The sequence below is a fragment of the Lactuca virosa genome, chromosome 6 (genome assembly GCF_052849685.1).
Source record: "Lactuca virosa cultivar CGN04683 chromosome 6, Lactuca_virosa_CGN04683_v6, whole genome shotgun sequence".
NCBI classification, from domain to species: Eukaryota; Viridiplantae; Streptophyta; class Magnoliopsida; order Asterales; family Asteraceae; genus Lactuca; species Lactuca virosa.
Window position 1 is genome coordinate 62,885,555 of NC_136431.1, and position 9,325 is coordinate 62,894,879.

Here is a 9,325-nt window from a genome sequence, read left to right on the forward strand (position 1 = left end):
TTGGGTGTTAGAACCATTTGCTTTGTGTTTATGATTAGATTAAACCTTGATTTATGGATTAATTGCTATTTGGATTGTTTTATTCGTGTTTAATTTATCTTGTTGAGCTTGTTAAAAGATCCTTATGTGTTAATAATAATTATTTTCTGTTAATAATCAAGTTTATTGAGTTGTATGAACATCTTCTTAATTGCTTGAATCATATAGTTTTGTGAAAACAAGATTGTATGCCTAGTATTAGTGAACATGAACCTAGGGTTAACTAGAAAATAAGTAAGTTAATGTGTGAGCATGTGTGGTGAACAACCACATATAAGTTGATTGAATTGACAAATTTAATTAACTAATATTACAAGTCTTGTTTGATACGAACTGAACACTAGGAAACCTGTTAGTTTAATCAACCGATCACTGCTTGAATTGACTTGTTTGCTAAAGGATTAGTAATAATTAACATGAACCTAATCATTTTAGAAATCGGTGAATATGAATAAGTAAATCTGTGTGTGCAATTATATATGATTTTAAGATGTAATTTGTCTAAACCAAAGTACCTAAAGAGATTTGTCTTCAGTCAGTTAATCGAGATTTGCTATTTAGTTGTTTGTTTGAGATTTAATTTAATAAAACCTTTATTTACTGCTTTCGTGTGTTTTGTGTAACCTATAATCAAACATTTTAAATTAATTCACTACCATTCCCATTGTGTTCGACACCCATGCTTATCAAAGCTATACTATACTCGATCGTGTTCACTGCATGTAAGGTGTGGTTTAGATGCGATAAACTAGGAATTATAAATAAAAAACTAGTGCATTAAAAATACACATCAGAGCCCCAAACCGACTCAACCAATCCATACCCACGATCACACAAACATTTCCTACCACAATAGGGATAAGATCTATCAGATATCCAACACCAAAAATCTCTAACACACACCCCCGATAAATGTCAGTAGCGGAGACCGGACGCTCATCAGGTATAAAGACTCTCATTGGCCTGCTCAAGGCCTCTCGCACAATACTAAAACCACTACAAAAAGATGATGACACAAAAGACTGACTCGCACCCGAGTCAAACAGCACAAACACATGTACAGAAATCACAAGAAAAGTACTTACATGAATAATAACATAAGAAACATAAATAAATCAGCAGAATGAAAAAGAACACATACCAACCATGACGTCTGGAGCTGCTCGGGCCTCCTCTGCTGTCAACTGAAATGCTCTCCTTCGATCCCTCGGTGTCTCAACCTTCTCCTATCGGCCATTAGTAATATGCAGGGTCGTGGGGACTGGAGTTTAAACTGCCCTAGATGCAAGTCGAGGACACTCGGCCCTCACATGACCTGTCTGGTTGCGATTGAAGTAAAGCCGAAATCCCTTGGGGAAATCCTTAGCCAAATGCCCCTACTTTCCACACAATAGCAATCCGTCCCTGATCAACAGGTTCCCTCATGCCCCTTGCCGCACTTACCGCAAGTGCGGCCCTTCTGGCCTTCAGATCTTGATTCAGGGGGCTTAGACCGCTTAGTCGACCGCTGCGACTGCACTAGCCTCCTATCTCTCACCTGGATCTCCCTCTCCTCTCTAGCCTAGGTCTCCAACTCAACCTCTCTCCTCCGGGCATTGGTCTGCAGCTCAGCCAATGTTCGATACTAAGTGTTCGCCACAAACTCACATATATCCCTCCTTAGAATACTCAGATACCTACTCACACATTCCTCCTCAGTAGAGACGTGCTCAGAACAAAACAAGGCCCTCTCATGAAACATCCTGATCAGCTCAGTCACCATCTCTATCTTCTGCTTGAGAGACAGGAACTCTTGGGCCAACCTCTCCCTCTCAACCACAGGTACAAACTTATCTTTGAACATCTCAGTAAATCTCTCCCAGATCACCACATAATGCTCTGCAAGAGAATAATTAGCTACCACAAACTTCCACCAGTCCTTCGCTCCCAAGCGAAGCAGGTTTAACGCAAAATGAACCCTCAAATTCTCCGGACAGGAGCAAGTGTAAAAACAGCCCTCGATGTCAGAAATCCGTCTAATCGCAGCAATCAGATCTTGGGTCCCATCAAACTTGGGTGGCTTCATGTTGGTGAACTCCCGGTACCACAACGAATCACCCCTGCAGTGTAGCAGCCACAACAACTGTGGTGGCTGTGGTAGCAGTAGCCTCAGTGACGAAGACATATCGCTCGTCAAAAGTCTCAAGCAGCATGGTCTTGATAGACCCAAACATCTCTGGTATAACCCCTCTCATCGTTGCGGCCACCTCGGTGGAAACAATCCTACAGATCTCATCATCACTGGCACTCGGCCTCTCGGGGTCACTAGAGCCTGAACCTCGGGTAACCACCATACAGAACACACAAGAAAACCATCAGAATCAGGCTAAAGTGCATACACAAACATCCACACACTCCTACCAGTTCCTTAGTTCATTAAGATTCCTTCTCGAGCCGCGTACGGATCCAGTGCTTTCAGTATTACGAGACCAATACTATCTTCAATACCAACCTGTATTTGTCTCAAGTCGTCCTCTCAAGGCCCTAAGTCACACGGACTCTATTTCTCAAGATCAGCTATACACTCGCCCTGTTGGTTCCTCGGAACCACTACTACGCGTCTAGATACTCATTCTAGACTGCTCCCCAGCACTGCTCCGCCTCACAAGATCTCCGCTGTCCTCTCCATTTGCTTTGCGCATGCGAATCGTACACAATTCGAGACTCGATAGACATTTGAATAAATGATTCTACCTCAAATCCACAACCAAACAAGGAACAGGAAGAAAAGCTAAATCAGGCATTCTAAGGCTATAAAATCGTGACTATGTATAATTATACAACATACACCAAGCAAATAGCAATGACAGATTCAATCTCATAAGAACAAAGTCCTAGGCTAAAGGCATCACAATTCAGGAAACACTATCATCCCATTCCTGCAGGATCCTTAGCCTACAACTAACTAGCATGCAGTTCTACCAGCTCTACATTACTCATATAATAAACTGAGGCATTTTGGGAAACTACCGCTCGAACTCTAGTTGATTGTACACACTACTTCACTGGGTTTTTCTTCTGTAAAAATCTTAATTTCTTTCAAAAGTTTTTATAAAATTCTTCAAATCCTTAGTTTAAGTTTGGAATTACCCTAGAGTTCATCCAAATCCCTCAAACCAGGTTTCTGATACCAAATTGTAATACCTCAAATTTCAAACCAAAATTTTCATTTTTAAATTACCCAAAATATTGTTCATAAGTCAAGTAATTGGAAAAACATAAGTGTCAGATACGGTTTATGTTTAAAAAGTCAAAAGATCTCATTTTCACTCCAACTTAAAAAAATCATAATTCGAATTCAAACAATTTTAGATCTTAATAAATAAAAATGCCCTTGTCATTACTGTTGAAGACGAAGGCCAACAACGACGTTCCAAATCAGGAAACCATGAACATCCAACATGTTCTCCACCGATTTCATTTTCAACAGGTTTTTATTTCTTGAAACCTTAACTCCGATGGGCTCGTATTCAGAAGTAAGTATTCATCTCATTTTCAGGAGGTTTGTACATCTAGAGATTTAGGTTTTCTATGAAACCTAATCCATTTTATTTTTCTTATCATTTTTAAGAGGTTTGCATATATGGAAAAAGCAAGCTTTCTGAGTTGTTGTTTGTAGATATCAAAAAACCAAGGGTTACATTTTCGATTTCATTTCTAGATCTGGATAAATCGAGTTTGCTAGCTCATGATTCTAGGGTTTTCGATTTTGTAGATCTAAAAAACAAGTGTTATTGTTCTTGAGATCTGGAAAAATCGAATTTGTTCATTCATGCTAGGTATGGTTTCTATCTCTCGAGCTAAGATCATTCATGGCAAATTAGAGTTTTCATACTTTCCAACTTCGATTAGGGTCTTTAAACTTCATTTATCCATAACATATATCGAATTTCCGGTAGTGTTGGAACATATATCATGAAGATGGTAGTGGTCCGGCGAAAATGGTGGTTTGTAGGCCGTACGTGGTGGTCCGACAACAATAGAGAGAGAGAGAGAGAGAGGAGGTGGGATAAATGTTTCTATTTTGTTTTTTCTTTGCTATAATAAAAGTAAATTAAAAAATAAATTAAAAATGGAAAATCCGTCATTTTAAGATTTTTCAAAAATTTCGGGACCAAACCGCAATAAACTTTTTTTTAACCAGTGATGCTAGTGTAAATTGTCTTAGACCTAAATAGCAATTTTCAAAAAATCAAATGGATTATTTTTACAATTTTGTAAGTATTATTTTAATCTTTTTTTTGTAAAATCTTTATTAATTTAAGACTTCATCTTGGCAACATCAAATTCATATTTGCTGTAAAACTGTCATTGAAGATCTAGAAAAAAAAAATTAAAAAACAAAACTTCAAAATACATGTTTCTTAATAAAATATCATGGTTTAAATAATACATATGAAGATTTTCGCAACATGCAGAGTGAATTTTGCGGTATCTTTTCTTTGTTTCGCAATGAACAATGATTTTTACTGTATAATTCTTTTTAGTATATATTTTTTTTGAAATATATCATATCGATGTTGTTTAATTGGTTTGGCAGTGGTAAAAACATAATCTCAAGAAAAAAGACAATTGTTTTGTAAAGTGGTGAGATAATGATCTATAAAGTTGGATGATGGATGAGACTAGAATATTAGTGTCGTCTTACAGAAAGAAAACCAAAGTTTGTTATGGATCTAAGAACCTGTAACACCTCAAATTTCAAACCAAAATTTCCAATTTTAAATTACCCAAAATATTTTTCATAAGTCAAGTCATTAGAAAAACATAAGTGTCAAATACAAATTATCATCACAAAATATCAGAGTGCCATAAAATGCCCAGTAACAAATCTCCCAACGAGTGTGTACAATCAGACCTTCACCTTCCCGCGATCCTCAGAAGTACCTGAAACACATATAATCAACAGCGGTAAGCACGAAGCTTAGTGAGTTTCCCAAGATAACACATACAACACAACATAAACAAACAATTATGGGTTATCAGCAACCCTGGGGACAATCAGCAGTCCCAGTGGGCAAACAGTACGTCCTGTGGGTTATCAGCAACCCTGGAGACTATCCGCAGTCACAATCACACATAATCAGCATAAGATAATAATAAAAGTTAGACCCAATAATTAACCCTAATTAATAATTAAGGTCCATAACTCAACTCACAAGTCCAAATTCCACAACTATGCCCCTTTAGGGCAAAAATACCATTTTACCCCTCCTATGGTCCAAAACCCTAAACCTTGACCAAAGGTCAAAAATCAACAAAAAGCTCAACTGCCCAATGCGTACGCTGAGCGTACACTCCTCCTACGCGGGTCGTAGTCGAAAAATCAGGCGGGTCGGGGTTACGCCTGGGTACGCTGGGTGTAGCCAGAAGTACATGGGGCGTTCGCCGTCTGATTCCATAATTACTCCATAAAAGTCTTAATCGTTAAGACATGCAATCCAAATGTAGATCTGGCCTCCATAGAACGTCTTAATCCATAAAGTCCATATTTACCACCTCTAAACACTTGCATGGCTGGAAAGGGACCATCAAGAAACAATTTTTATGAATCTACAAGACCTAAAACACATAAAAGGACAACTAATATGTTATGGAGTACTCCATACTCACAAAGGTCCAAGCTTTGGGACAAAAAGCTCATAAAAACTCATCTATGGAGATCTAGAAAGAAACACATCAAGGTATAAACTTTACACCTTCAAAAGATGCACAAAGTGAGGTAGTTTCTGGATCCACAAGCTTAAAAGCAACACCACCTTCTTCAATGGTCTTCTTCTTCAGCAAAAGAGCACCAAAATCACTAACAAGCTTCAAAATCTTCACACACAAGGCTTAGGCTCGAGATTAGGGTTTGTAAGGAGTGGAGGCTGGTAGGTAATGTACAAGGGAGGCCTAAAGTAGATTAGATAGGTGCATTCCCTTAAATCTAGGGTTCTAGGAGTTGAGATAACATGCCCCGCGTACCAGATGTACGCCCCCGCGTACTAGCATGCATCTCGTGATTCCAAGTCTCCCATTAGTACGTTGCGTGTACCATCATGTACGCCCATCATACGGGCTGAGGTTGAAAATTTTAAACTACAAGGGGCCAAATGTGTAAACTTTAATTAGACTAAGGGCTAAAAATGGAAGTACCTGAAAATCGTATGTTACAAAACTAAGGTGGGAGAACGCATATCAACACTTTTATCAACAATTTGAACAACATCCTTAGGGCAAAATACAAAGTTCCATTCGGGCATGTAAATGTGCTAGTTCGATCATCCATGGGGTAGCTATAAGCATCATGGCATCGAATCTTGAAAACTCTAGAATAATTTGTTGGCCTACAATTACCTGCACCTGAGGTACAATAATATCCATCAGTCTTGAACATGGTGCAAGGGCTATTGCACCCACCAAGAGCTTGTAACTCATTAGGGCACTCCCAATTGATGTCCCCAATACATGTGACACCCCTGGGTGCACCCATCGGAATTAGGGCGAGAGAGAGAGAGAGATAGATAGATAGATAGATAGAGAGAAAAAAGGGAGAGGTTTAATGCATAACTGTTAATGTATCCCTCAGGGAAAACGTCAAAAGGAGAAATCAAACTAACGCGAAGCTTGGCCTGGCTAGAATCTGGTCGTATCGAGTCTGAGGCCAAGGCCGAGCCTTCGCCAACGCGGGGTCACTGGTATGGCGATTAAGGGGAATAACCGCGCCTTACCCTCTTCTCCTGTAAATAACAACTCGGAAAACGTGGGACCAATCAGAGAGTTCCACTTGCCCATCTAACGACAGCCACGATCATCATAATATTAAAGATTCCCCTCTAGCCAATGAGGTGACGAGGCAAAAAGGCGTGATGGAGGATCCTTCAATACGGATCCTCCACGTCACATCTCACGAGGGACAGCTCAAAACAATTAGTTAGGAGGCACACGCCTCTCAATCAAGTATAAAAGGACCCTTCTTCCTCATGAAGAGGGGGACGAAATTCTTTTTCCTCAGATTTACCCTTTCTTCTCTCAGAATCCATTCTAACTTGATCGTCAGAGCTTCGTCCTGGGAATCCCTCCCATACGTCGACTAACGATCATCTTTCTCTTTTGTACTGTGATATCAGGAGAAGGATCCAGAACGACTCTTGCCCTCGATCTCAATTCAACCATCTCCGACATATCACAACATTTGCTGCCATCCTGATGTATCTCCAGAACGATACATCCATGAAGCACAACCAAAGAGCAAAAATGGCAGGCGAAATTCCGACGACGTCAAGAGCACCGGAAACGAGCCCAGTACGTCCAATGCAACCATTATACGAAGAGAAAGTTCCCACCCAGGAAGAACACGCTTCAAATCTCACGCCAGTCTCACAGACACCATCTAGCTCTGCAGCTGAAATGACGATAACCTACATAGCCAGGCTATGGCGCCCAACAGCTAACCCACCTCCACAAGTAGCAATCGTAACTACAACTCCACAGATTGTCGCAACACAATAAATAGAGATACCTATTTCGCAGCAACAATCATTTCCACACATTTCGGGCACCGAAACTTGGTTCCCCCACAATATTCAACCGCAGTCGCAATATCCATCGATGGTATACCCACACGCCACCATGGCGGGCTTGCCCTACGTGCCGCTATTTGTACAATAACCACCGATCTTCAACCCATTTGGACAACAAGCCACAGGTTCAGTCCCAGGAGTATCTCAACAGTAAGTCACAGGAGTGCAGACCTCGATAAACCAGGGATCCAACTCCTATGGATCTGGTGTACATTTCTCAGTAAAACCTGAATTCAACACCTTCATGGCGGCCGCTCAACCATTCAATCCGTCCACGCAATAGTTTACAGGGGAAAACCCATACATATTTCACCCGACAGGGCAATATGCATTCCAGCAATTTGAATTGCAGCCAAACTTACAACAATATCAACCGTACATCTCGCTGGCGGCATGCACAACCAAATGTACGTGAGCCCCTGCCAGACGCAAAAACATATGGCCTATGGCGGTATGTCGTACTCGTACATGGATAACCCCATGCGAAGTTCAAGCTCCAATTTCAGCCATGACCTGCTCCAATACGAGATTCCGCACACTGCGATGATACCGAACATGCCAAAATACGATGGTACTACTGACCCGGATGACAACATCGACAACTACGAGTGGACGATGACATCTCTTAAGATGGATCGTCGCTTCACCTGCACCTATTTCCCATGCACCCTCACAGGAAACGCAGGAAAGTGGTTCAAGTCTCTGAGGCCAGACAATATCTCGTATTTTGAGCAGTTGAAATACCTTTTCCTCAACAACTTCATGCAGTTGAGGAAAGGAAAACGGGACGCCAAATCTATGATGGCGTGTAAGCAAAAAGAAGGAGAATCGATTCGTGACTATTACGATCGATTCACACTAGCTACCTTGAATGTCCCAGGACATGAAGAGTTCCTGGTGACGGGTGCCTTCGCCCAAGGTCTGCTTCCTGGACCCCTATCTAAGAAGATGCAGGGGACAGTCCCCAGATCCAGGGACGAGCTCAAGTTTCGTGTGGAAAAATACCTGAGACAAATCGAAGGGGAAGAGCGAAAGGAGGCCAATCTCAAAGTTGTAGCCAACGCATACATCAAACAGGTGGATGCGGCGTCCCGACCGAGCTCAACCAAGTAAGAGAAGCAAGACGGCAACCAACAGAAGCACAATCGCCACTCCAGACACATGTCGAGGAGGTACATGCCATTCAACAAAGATGATGATAGGAATGGTCATGCAGATGTCCATGCAATCAACAAAACTCCATCAAAGGAGAGCAAGGAAAAGACCAAGTTCTATGAATATCACAAGAGCAAAACTCATGATACCACCGAATGCACGGTATTGAAAAGGGAGATAAACGAGAAACAACTAGTTGGAAACATAGTTGACATAGCAAAAGAGCTCAGAGCAAAATTTGATGAGGACAAGCATCAGCCTAGAAATCAAAAGGATGGGGGAAAGGACCATGAAAGGAGGCCAGGGATACTTACCATCACCGGGACCCGCCCATGCAGCAATCGCCAGAGCCAACACGTAAGCGCAAAGGTATACCATCAAAACATGCTTAACATAGGCTTTTCAATGAGTGACCCCAAGCCAGAACATTGGGATCCGAGTGACCCATTGCACATCATCGGTTTCATTAGCCAAAACCATGTTAAGCATGTATACATTGATAACGAAAGTAGGTTTAATGTCATCTA